The 13,320-nt window shown below is 37.7% G+C and overlaps 1 protein-coding gene across 3 annotated transcripts in view; it reads left to right on the forward strand.

Annotated features, from left to right (window-relative positions):
* The window catches only part of NEXMIF (neurite extension and migration factor), a 160,886-nt gene that overhangs the window by 103,623 nt on the left and 43,943 nt on the right, over positions 1-13,320 (forward strand). The gene's annotated exons all lie outside the window — the stretch shown is intronic.

Here is a 13,320-nt window from a genome sequence, read left to right on the forward strand (position 1 = left end):
CTAACTTTATTCTTGGTGAAGTCATCTGATCTCTCTGAAATTCAGTTTCCTGATATGTAAAATGGAGGTCATAACACTTATAAAATTGCAAGACTGTACTGGTGGTTCCCAAGGCCACCCTCAGGCTCATTGGTATGCTAGAATGACTCACAGGACTTAAAAGTCATTATAATCAGGCTATGGTTTATTACAGCAAAAGGATAAAAAGGAAGATCAATAACGGAAAGAGGCACAATCAGGCAGAGGCTAAAGGACACCAGGTGCAAGCTTCCAAGAGTCCTTTCTTAATGGAGTCATACAGGATGTGCTTAATCCCCCAACAATGAACTCCAGAAACATGCAAAATGCCAGAGAGCTTGCTTGAGCCTAAAAATCCAGGGTTTTTATTGGGGTAACTGCAGTGATTGATTACAGTTATGGAAACTCCAGGCCCCCCAGGTGGAAAGCAGGTGTTCACCATAAATCACATTTTTTATATAATCTAGACAAGTTGGTACAGTGTGGTTCAGGGCTTTAAGCATGCACAGTGCCCTTATCAGTTAGCAACATAGGGAATTCTATGACCTCAGTTCCCAGGAGCCAGCCAAAGTCCAGTCTTAAAAGTAGGCCCTTCTGAGAATGTACAAGATTTGAGCAACTCAGGTATGCTGAGTTAATAACTCTTTTCTTCACAGACATTAAATTTTCGTGAATTTAATGCACTGCTTTATCATATATATAATGTGTGTGTATATGACATGTCAAATATCACATATATAATAAAGTACCACATAAAATATATTAAATTATTACTAAATATAAATAAATATATACCATAGACAACATATGATATATACATGATATATATATACTGATATATACATGATATATACATGATAAACAGTATAGTACACATGAAGGATTATTATTATTACAATTGAGTAATGAGGGCTAGAGTTGTTTTAGGATATAATTGAGAGCAGTAAGAATGGAAATTTTGCAAGGCAACTCAATAGAGCAGTGAATGGGAGGCTATAAAAAAAACTCACCAAGGATTTTACTTTTTCTCCGTGATGGAGATAATTTTGTCATTGGATCCATTCTTTTCTAGTTTGACATAGTACTTTCTTATCCATAGCTTTTTATTTCTGAGGGGGAAGGTATGTTGCACAAGCCAAATTGTTCCACCACCCATAACAGAGTTTTGGGAAGGATGTTACCCTCCCAAGAAAAGTGCAGAATTGAGCCTCTGGAGAAAGGCATAGAAAGGCATAGAAAGCCCTGATCCAGGCCCAGTGAAAAACTATGACTAACAATATAACTAATACCAACCGTGAGTTTGAATCTGAATTGAATTGAGATGAATCTATGTGAACCTGAATACGTTGGAGTATCAATTTGAGCTACATACTGGGCTATATGTCCAGCTAAACCCTGATTTTTTTTAATTGCCTTCTAAGGATGAAGAAAAATGCTATGGAAAGGAAGCTTGGGCATCATGCACTAGGATGATTTCCTTATGTGGAGGGCAACCTGGAGGGTCATTTTGAGGAGACACATATACTCATACCTAAAACTGCTAGATGCTTATGCGAAAGGATAGTTTTATTATCTGAACCCTGGTGGTAATGGCAGCCGCTAAATTGGAGAACAGCTTGGAGGTGAGTAATCTTACAGATGGACAAGCCCCATGATGGAACTTTGATAAGTGAGGGCCTGTTAAGAGTATTTTGGCTACTGTCAGACTCCTTTCCTTTATACCCACATAGCTACTATAGTTCCCTGCCCCCAAACCACCCAAGAGTGAAACCTGAGGCAGTTGCCTTTATTCATTTAAACTAAAATCAGCTCATTTGTCTTGCTGGTATGTTCTTTTACCCTTTATCTCTGAGGTATATGAGTCATGTCGGTAGTTCTCCTCAAATTGGCCCTGTGCTGCCAGACTTTCCGAACATTATCTAAGGCTCTTTTTGAGCCCCCTGCTCCAGGTGGCCCTGGAAAGTTTTCATGCACAATGTAATGTAGTATCTTTTGTGTGCTGGCAGAAAAAGACAGAGAATAGATGGAGGCCCTGCCATCAAGGGAACCCATTGCTTCTTCTGAAGTAACAGATTTGGCAGGGTTTGCCTAAAGATTTAAGGGATTGAAGTGCTCCTTGTTCCACCTTATCATTCCTTAAACAGTTTCTTCTAACACTCACTGCAGTTAAAATACTAGTCTTCACATTTGTATGACATCTTATACTTTTCTAACATTTCCCTGTATATTATTTGATCTTTAGAATATTTTTGTTCATGCTCCAAGACCAAGTTCAAATCCTATTTTCTAGAAAAGGAAATTTAATTTTAACTTCCTCTGACCTCTTGGGGATCTTTCTACGATGCTTTCTTGATATTTAACCACTTTTCCTATTTTTGTTCTAATTATATATAAAGTTTATTAGACTATAAAATCTTCAATGGGAAGATCTAGATAGTATTCAACAACTTAGTCTCTATCAGACAAGTAATGAATAATGGAGTAGAAATAGGGTAGAAAACAAATGCTTGAAGCTTAAATAACTTTGCCAAAGTCATTTACTTATGTTGGTGAAAACCATGAATTTCAACTCAATTTTTTGCCTAATTTTATAGTACTATTTTAAATTCTCTACCACGCTGCTTCCCTTATCCTGACTTCTTACTGCAGATCACACTTACTCTTCAGAAGGAGGAGGATCATCAAAGTCCCTAATAGTTAGGGAAGGCTTTAAAGAGGAAGTGGATTTTGACACATGGGTATAATTTCAGTAGGTAAGATCCAAAGGGGAGGATGTTCCAGACAGAGCTAACAGTAAAAGCACAAAGGTAGGAAGAACATCTGTGGAGATGCCAAGATTAATCAGGTCATCAGGACTTGTTGGGGCTGGGTCTTGAAAGTCATGCAGAAATGTTAGGATGTTACATAGTAGGAAATGCAGGAAGCCTCATATGAGGGAATGGTCTGTAGTAGGGAGGACTTAGGGTTTTCTGGTCTGCTAACTCTTTTGGAAGTTAAGAATGATGGCAGGGACCTAAGCCCCTGAACCTTCTGCCTCCTGGCTTGGTCAGCTCGGAGTATAAAATATATTTTATTAAAATATTCTAACTTGCTCAGTGCATAAAATATTAGCTGCCAGATTTCTAAACCTCAGCTCAGAGAGGGCCATCTTACAAATCTGAAAGAGTTTCAGAACTCTTTGTCATGGTAATGTGGATTTTGTCTTGCCTAGGAGCCACTGCTAGTTTCTAGAAGCCTCTCTCTAGTACTCTAATTAGAAGAGTTTAAAGCAAAGGAGTTTCTGAGACAGAGGATACCTCCTTAAGCCACCCCTCTCAACATTTTAATATCTGGATTTAACCTCTGGGGAACACTATCATTCAGCCACCATTTGGCTCATGGCACTCAAGTTCTTACCTACTCTCCAGGCTTTCAAATGTCCAAGTCATCTGGTTGGTCCTCTGTATTGCAAAGTCTTAACAAATTTTTAACCAGTCTGTTACTAACCTGTCCTCAAGACTAGCAAGTATCAAAAACCCAATGACTTCCACTAACAAAACTCCATCACACCTGCTAAGAGGATAAATCTTTTTTATTTGTTTAATTTATTTTAAAAAATTCGGTTTGTCAGCATATACACATTGTAAGTTTTTATTGTAGTGTTCAATGATTCATTAATTGTATATAAGACGAGAGGGTAAATCTTAATATAAATTCCACATACACCAAGTCTGTGGGTTCTTGCTCCCTCTTTTCCTCCCTTACCTCTCTTTTCCTCTACTCTTCTTCCACCTCCTCTGAAGCATACTTCTTATGGTTTGTTTTTTTATACAAATTGCATATTTGACAATAGATAGAAATACAAACATCCTACTCTCATCTCTTCGTATCCCTAACCTCCTGGTTTTGGTTTTCTTTGCAAAACATCATAACAACCCATCCTAATATTTCTTTCCAACAAATATGCTCTTATCCTTTATCTGAAGAGCCATGGAGCTTCACCAAAATCTTTCTTAACTCTTCCAAAAGGCAGGCTCTGAAAGCTAAAGGGAGAAGAGACAGAAGGTGGTTAGTAGGATTTGAGCCTTTGCAACAGAAATGTGGGAGATAATGTGGAATAATAGAAGAGGCATAGGTTTGAAGACTGCACTTTAGACTTAGTTTTCTTTTAACTAACAGTTATCTAGGCTTTATATATATTTTTCACACATTTATGTGCCTTTAAGGTAAGGATAATGATTAATGTTTGTATCATCTAACAGTACCTAGCACAGAGTAGATGTTCTGTTGAATCCAGTACCTGACCCAAGGACAGGTACTGTGCTGTACCCTACCTTCCCTGTTCAATTTCTCTATTCTTCAGACTTAGGTTTTTTTCTACCACTTCCTAGCTTTGAGGCCTTGGGTAGTTTTCTTAATTTCTCTGATTATGAATTTGTTTCACCTTACACAAAAGACACATAATACTTTCTTTATAGTTTTATTACAGATCAAATAGAATAATAGATATGAACTGTGAAAAATGTAAAGTGGCTTTATTATATTAGTCACGAAATATCAAAGAGCACAAAATTTTGTCACATCTGTGAACTGTGCTTCCAAACAGATTATGTTGTGTCATTCCAAGCCCATTTTACAGACCCAGGTTTGCTTAGTTTCAGCTCATTTGGACACTTTGATTAAAGTTAACATTAGGAAAGAGAGAAGTCCAGTCATTATCTGTGTTTGATACAAAGGCCAAGAGCCATTACATCACTTGAATATAGTTCATTTTTCCATTGGTTCTTGGTGAAATTCCCAAATGTATACCCAGGAGTAATTAAAGCAACTTATACTAGTGGAGAAAGTACATTAAAAGCAATTAGTAAAATATTAAAAACTTAAATAAAAACTGAATCTGTACTCTTCCAGCCATTTCAAAGTGTGAACTGTATAAATCTGTGTTCTCAATTATTCAAAGGAAATATTTTGGGGGAATAAAGAAACAAGGATTTACTGATTCCTTGTTGCACGTCCAGTTCTGCTAAGGGCATGTTGGGTGGTAGATGTAAAATCCTGAAAGCCTGCTTTCCAGGAGCTCAGATTCTGTTTGGGTCCACAAAATATAGGAAAAATAAGTTTTTTTCTTTTGTGGGTTAGGCTTTGAGAGATAGAGTTTTGAGAGGCAAAGAAGAAGGCAAGGAAACCTTGCCTGTTAGGATAGTAAGCATGTCAAGTGCTGTGCATGGTGCTAGGTAGGGCTGCTGAGGTATGGTGGAGTCAGATTATAGAAGTCCTTGAAAGCCTTGTAGAGGAGACTGGATTTGGTATGATTCACAGTGATGATTCATTGTGAGCTCCTGAGCCAGGACACTGAAAAAAGAATAGTGTGTTAGGAAGAAATGAGCAAGTTTAACTATAGACAGACACCTACTACCAAAAGCTCATTTATTGGCTCCCGTTGTAAGATGTTGTGGTAGGCATGGAGGAGGACTATGGAAAACAAGATGTGGCTAAAGAAAAGAAAACGAGGACAAAGGGGGTCAGAAGGTCAGAGGACATTTTATTTAATCAGTCAGAACTCTGGCATCAGTGATTTTTATGAAAAAACATTTCTGTCAGAAACAAATAACATTAAATCGTTTATAGGCTTAATGTGTAGTGGGTTCCCCAAAAGTAGATCAGCAGATGCAGAGGAATGTGTCAGTGATATTAAAGACAATGTAGTGCAAAACACCCAAGCCAAATAACAAAAAGAAAGAAAAAATTTTAATTAGGATACATTAAGGGATTTCTTGGACAATATCAAACAAACAGACATTCACATTTTTAAGGTCCCAGAAGAGGAGGAGAAATAAAGACACCAAAAATTTATTTCAAGGAATAATAGCTGAAAACATCTCTAACCTAGTAAAGGAAATAGACATCCAGATTCAAGAAACACAGAGTTACAAACAAGATGAACTCAAAGACGTCTACACCATGACACACAGTATTTAAAATGTCAAAGGTTAAAGAGAAAGAGAAAATTTTAAAAGCAACAAGAGAAAAACCAAAAGTTTACATACAAGTCCATCCTATAAGGCTATCAGCTGATTTTTCAGCAGAAACATTGCAGGCCAGAAGGGAGTGGTATGATATATTCAAAATGCAGAAAAGGAAAAAAAAAAAAAAACACAAAAACCTAACAACCAAAGATATTTGGCCTGGCAAGATTATCAATCAGAATTAAAAGAGAGATGTGTACTCCAATGTTCATAGCACCAATGTCCACAATAGCCAGACTGTGGAAAGAGACAAGATGCCCTTCGGCAGAAGAATGGATAAAGATGTGGTCCATATATACAATGGAGTATTACTCAGACATCAGAAAGGATGAACCTAACTGTTGCATCACCATGGGTGGGACTGGAGGAGATTATGCTGACTGAAATAAGTCAAACAGAGAGGTCAGTTACTTGTGGAACATAAGGAATAATATGGAGGACATTAGGAGGGGAAAAGGAAAAGTGAAGTGGGGGAAATCAGAGGGGGAGATGAAGCATGAGAGACTGTGGACTCTGAGAAACAAACTGAGGGTTTTAGAGGGGAGAGGGGCAGAGAGATGAGTGAGCCTGGTGGTGGGTATTAAGGAGGGCATGTATTGCATGGAGCACTGGGTGTTATAGGTAAACAATCAATCTTGGAACACTGCATCAAAAACAAATGATTTTTTAAAAAATTATTTATTTGACACAGAGAGAGAGATCACAAGTAGACAGAGAGGCAGGCAGAAAGAGAGAGGGGGAAGCAGGCTCCCTGCTGAGCAGAGAACCTGATGTGGGGCTCATCCCAAGACTCTGAGATCATGACCTGAGCTAAAGGCAGAGGTTTTAACCCACTGAGCCACCCAGGTGCCCCCAATGATGTATTTTATGGTGACTAACATAACACAATTTTAAAAAAATGAGAAATAAAGACTTTCCTGAAAAACAAAAATTAAAGGAGTTTATGACTACTAAACCAGCCTTATAAGAAATGTTAAGGGGACTGAAGTGGAAAAGAAATGTACATATTTATACATGAGAAGATTATGAACAAAAATATATAAAATATGATAGTATTTACATATACATAAAAAGTGGAAAAGGGAGTAAAAAGGGTTGTTGTTGTTGTTTTAGAATTTGAACTTAAATGACCATCACTTAATTAAGACTGCTATACACTTGGGACGTTATATATGAACCTTGTGGCAACCACAAAAGCAAATGTATAATAGATACAAAAAATAAATAGAAAGAAAGCCAAACATAACACTACAGAAACACTACATAAATCACAAAGAAAGAGGAGAAAGGAACAGAGAAGAACTACAAAAATAACTGGAAAACAATTAACAAAAAGGCAATAAGTATACACCTATCAATAATTATTTTTTTCAATAATTACTTTAAATGTAAATGGATTAAATGCTCCAATCAAAAGGTATAGAGAATTGCAATGGATTAAAACAATAATACCCATCTACATGCTATCTAAAAGACACTCACCACAAACTTAAAGAGAAAGACAGACCGAAAGTCAAGGAATGGAAAAAAATTTGCCATGCAAATGAAAGTTGAAAAAAAAAGTGAAGGTAACAATACTTAAACAAATAGACTTTAATACAAAGACTGTAGAGGAGAAGATGGAAGAAGAGTAGGAAGACCCTAGGCTTTCATCATCTCACAAGTACAACTAGATAACTATCAATCATCCTAAATACCCCAGAAAGAGACCTGAAGACTGGAAGAACAAACACCACAACTAAAGGTAGAGAAGAGTCCACACTGAAGATAGGAAGTGTGGAGATGCAACTAGGAGAGAAATGGATAATGATTATTGTGGTGGGGAGGGAGCCTTCAGAGGGAAGGGAAATCCCCATAGCAATTGGCTTGGAAAGTGAGAGGAGCTGAATTTCTTGAGTTCTTAAAAACAGTGGGCTTAAAGCCTGGAGTTCTAAAGGTAAATGGACTTGGCTTGGATACAGGCCAGAGGGCATTGGGCTGCTCTTGGAGAGAAGGCAGGAGAAACAGTCCACAGACATACAGCATGGGAACAGCAATCTGAAGAGTGCCTGGGACACAAAGTGGTTATTTCTTCATCTTATAGTATGTCCCAGACAGGCATTGTTCAGAGAAAGATCTCTCTAGGAACAAAGGAACTGGCTGGCACCAAATCCTCCCCACTCCTCATCATAAGCACAGGAACTAGTGCAGCACAGGCTCTGGTTGCCTAACTTGCTTAATTAGACCAAGCCCCACCTCCACCCCTATTCTCTGGTGGAACCACCCTTACCAGTCACAGTTACCTTAGTCCCAGTGCAGTGGGACCCCTCTCCCACAAGACCAGTCCAAAACTCTGTCCAAAATACATATCCCAAGTCAGGAATTTTGCAAGGCTCAATTTCCAGCAGAAGTGGCAATAAGTCTCATTTCATAAGCAGACCAGAGCAAAAATAGTTAAAACTTGCCACATTTAAACCAGGGAACAGACACTGCCTACAATGGACAAAGAGAGCCTGTGCAGTTGACTGGCCTGAAGGATAAAGCAACCAGGACACAAAAGCAGAGTACATGCAGAACACATTTAAGGCACTCTCTGAAACACATGCAGAACCCAGGTAAGACACTCCCTGAAACAGCAGGCCCTGGGGAACAGGGGTCATTACACACCAGCAGGGCACTATAGAACCTCTTCTTCAAAAGGCCATTACCCTCAAAAACAGGACACATGACTGACTTTCCTAACACAGAGGAACAGACACAGAGACCTAGACAAAATGAGTGGACAGGGAAATTTGTCTCAGATGAAAGAACAGAAAAGGCTATGGCCAGAGATCTAAGTGAAACAGATATAAGTAGAATGACTGATGGATAATTTCAAGTAACAATTGTAAGGCTACTCACTGGGCTTGAGAAAAGAATAGAAGTCATCAGTGAGACCCTTCCCACACAGATAAAAGAGTTAAAAAAGAGTCAGTCAGAGATGAAGGATATAATGAGATTAGAAACAGGCTGAATGCAATGAACAGCAGCCTGAAAGAAGCAGAGGAATGCATTAATGATATAGAAAACAAAATAATGGAAAATAATAAAACTGAACAAAAGAGACAAAGAATTATGGAACAGGAGAATTAACTTAAGGAACTCAGTGATTCTATCAAACCTAGTAACATTCCTATTATAGGAGTCCCAGAAGATGAAGAGAGAAAAGAAGGCAGAAAATATATTTGAAGAAACAACAGCTGAAAACTCCTCTAATCCAGGGAAAAAAACAGACATTCATCCAAGAAGAGCAGAGAATTCCCATGAAAATCAACAAAAGCAGGCCAACACCAACACATATTGTAATTAAACTTGCAAAATATGGTGACAAAGAAAAATCTTAAAAGCAGTAAGAGATTACTGCCTATGTTCTCCTCTAGGATTCTGATGGATTCCTGTCTCACGTTGAGGTCTTTTATCCATTTTGAGTTTATCTTTGTGTACAGTGTAAGAGAATGGTCGAGTTTCATTCTTCGATATCAGCCACAGCAACTTCTTTCAAGATATGTCTCCAAAGGCAAAGGAAACAAAAGCCAAAATAAACTTTTGGGACTTCTTCAAAATCAAAAGCTTCTGCACAGCAAAGGAAACAGTCAAGAAAACAATGAGGCAACCCACGGAATGGGAGAAGATATTTGCAAATGACAGTACAGACAAAAGATTGATATCCAGGATCTATAAAGAACTCCTCAAACTCAACACACACAAAACAGATAATCATATCAAAAAATGGGCAGAAGATATGAACAGACACTTCTCCAATGAAGACATACAAATGGCTATCAGACACATGAAAAAATGTTCATCATCACTAGCCATCAGGGAGATTCAAATTAAAACCACATTGAGATATCACCTTACACCAGTTAGAATGGCCAAAATTAGCAAGACAGGAAACAACATGTGTTGGAGAGGATGTGGAGAAAGGGGAACCCTCTTACACTGTTGGTGGGAATGCAAGTTGGTGTAGCCACTTTGGAGAACAGTGTGGAGATTCCTCAAGAAATTAAAAATAGAGCTTCCCTATGACCCTGCAATTGCACTACTGGGTATTTACCCCAAAGATACAGATGTAGTGAAAAGAAGGACCATCTGGACCCCAATGTTTATAGCAGCAATGGCCACGGTCGCCAAACTGTGGAAAGAACCAAGATGCCCTTCAACGGACGAATGGATAAGGAAGATGTGGTCCATATACACTATGGAGTATTATGCCTCCATCAGAAAGGATGAATACCCAACTTTTGTAGCAACATGGACGGGACTGGAAGAGATTACACTGAGTGAAATAAGTCAAGCAGAGAGAGTCAATTATCATATGGTTTCACTTATTTGTGGAGCATAACAAATAGCATGGAGGACATGGGGAGTTAGGAGAAGGGAGTTGGGGGAAATTGGAAGGGGAGGTGAACAATGAGAGACTATGGACTCTGAAAAACAATCTGAAGGGTTTGAAGAGGTGGGGGGGTGGGAGGTTGGGGAACCAGGTGGTGGGTATTAGAGAGGGCACAGACTGCATGGAGCACTGGGTGTGGTACAAAAACAATGAATACTGCTATGCTGAAAAAAAATAAATAAAAATCCAAAACAAAAATAAAATCTCCAAATCCAGAGAGATCAAAATCACAGCAAATGATATTTATGCTCAATTTTGGATTAGCACCTATTTCGCTTGGAATGGCTAGCTGCTTTTCTTGAGTGATACACCTGTCTTCACAACATACTGCTGCCTACAAAATTTTAAAGAAAATCTAGCCAATCAGCTTCATGAAATGGATTATTTGATGACTATTTTTTGGCCATTCACACATTTACTGGCCTGCTTGCTATAAATGAGCCAAGTTTGCAAGGATGTTGAAGGAAGCATTACTTTTTCATCTCAAATGTGATTAGACAGTCCAGTTTTTAAAAACTGAGTTGATCGGGCACCTGGGTGGCTCAGTGGGTTAAGCTGTTGCCTTCGGCTCAGGTTATGATCTCAGGGTCCTGCGATCGAGTCCCATGTCGGGCTCTCTGCTCAGCAGGGAGCCTGCTTCCCTTCCTCTCTCTCTGCCTGCCTACTTGTGATCTCTCTCTGTCAAATAAATAAATAAAATCTTTGAAAAAAAAATAAAATAAAATAAAAACTGAGTTGATCTTAAATAAAGACTTGTTTAAAAAATTTAAAAAAAAAAGGCAGTAAGAGAAGAGAAGTCCTTTACTTACAGGGAAGACCCATAAGACCAGGTAGAGATTTCTCAACAGAAACTTGGCAGACCAGAAGGGAATGGCATGGTATATTCAACGTGCTGAATAGGAAAATCTGCAGCCAAGAGTACTCTATGCAGCAAAGCTATCATTCAGAATAGAAGTAGAGGTAAAGACTTTCCCAGGCAAACAATAACAAAAACAAAAACAAAAAAACTAAAGGAGTTCCATTAAACCAACCCTGCAAGAAATATCAAAGGGGGCTCTTTGAGCATGCAGGACAGACGAAAAGTGACAAAGAAAAGAAAGAATCAGAGAAAATCTCTAGAAACAATGACAAAACAAGTACAAGGATGGCACTAAGTACATATTTATCAATAATTGCTTTGATATAAATGGACTCAACACTCCAATAAAAAAACATAGGGTGTCAGAATGGATTAATAAAACACAAGACCCCTCTATGTACTGCCTACAAGAGACTCACTTTAGACCTAAACACCTGCAGATTAAAAGTGAGGGGATGGAGAAACATTTATCATGCAAATGGATGTCAAAAGAAAGCCAGGGTAGGAATACTTGCATTGGACATAATAGACTTTAAAACAAAGACTGTAAAAAGAAACAAAGAAGGACACTTTGTAACAATAAAGGGGATAATCCAACAAGAAGATCTAACAATTGCAAAGAAGAATGCACCCAACATGGAAGCAACCAAATATATAAAACAGTAACAAATATAAAGTAACTGATAATGCAATAATAGCAGGGGACTTTAACACCCCATTTAAATCAATGGACAGATCACCTAGACAGAAAATCAACAAGGAAATAATGGCTTTGATGACACACTGGACCAGATGGACTTAACCGAAATATTCAGAACATTTCATCCTAAAACAGCAGAATACAGCAGAATGTCTTTTCAAGTGTATATGGGACATTCTTGAGAAAAGTTCACATATCAGGTCACAAAACTGGCCTCAACAAATACAAAAATATTCAAATCTACCATGCATCTTTTCTGACCATAGGCTATGAAACTTGAAGTCAACCAAAAGAAAAAAATTGGAAAGACCACAAATACATGGAAGTTAAACAACATGCTATTAAACAATGAAGCGTCAACCAGGAAACCAAAGAAGAAATTAAAAAAATGTAAACAAAAGAAAATGAAAACATAACAGTACAAAATCTCATGCAAAATCTTACAGCAAAAGGGGTCCTAAGAGAGAAGTATATAGCAACATAAGCCCACCTCAAAAAGCAAGAAAAATCTCAAATAAACAACCTAACCTTACACCTAATAGACTTAGAAAAAGAACAACAAATGAAGCCTATGCCCAGCAGGAGGAAGCAAATAATAAAGACTAGAGCAGAAATAAATGATATAAAAACTGAGGAAAAAATTAGAACAGATCAGTGAAACCAGGAGATGGTTCTTTGAAAATATTAATAAAATTGATAAACGCCTAGCCAGACTTATCAAAAAGAAAAGGGAAAGCAGCCAAGTTAATAAAATCACAAATGAGAGAGGAGAAATTAACAACCAATGCCACAGAAATATACACAATTATAAGAGAATATTATGAAAAACCATATGCCAACAAATTGGACAACCTGGAAGAAATGGATAAATCCCTAGAAACATATAAAAGCCAAAACTGAAACAGGAAGAAATAGAAAACAATATTGTTGAACAAACAATAACCAACAAAGAAATTGAATTAGTAATTTTTTAAAAATCTCCCAATAAAAAGTCCAGGGCCACATGTCCTCACAGGTGAATTCTATCAAATATTTTAAGAAGAACTAGTATCTATTCTTTCCAGTTTATTCAAAACAAAAAAAAATTTGAAAAGGAAGGAAAACTTCCAAATTCATTCTACAAGGCCAGCATTACCCTGGTACCAAAATCAGATAAAGACCCCACGAAAAGAAAACTACAGGCTATATCCTTGATGAACATGGATACAAAAATCCTCAATAAAATACTAGCAAACCAAATCCAGCAGTACATTCAAAGAATCTTTCACCACAATCAACTGGGATTTATTCCTAGGTTTCAAGTATGGTTCAGTATTCACAAATC

This window comes from Lutra lutra, chromosome X (assembly GCF_902655055.1).
Source record: "Lutra lutra chromosome X, mLutLut1.2, whole genome shotgun sequence".
NCBI classification, from domain to species: domain Eukaryota; kingdom Metazoa; phylum Chordata; class Mammalia; order Carnivora; family Mustelidae; genus Lutra; species Lutra lutra.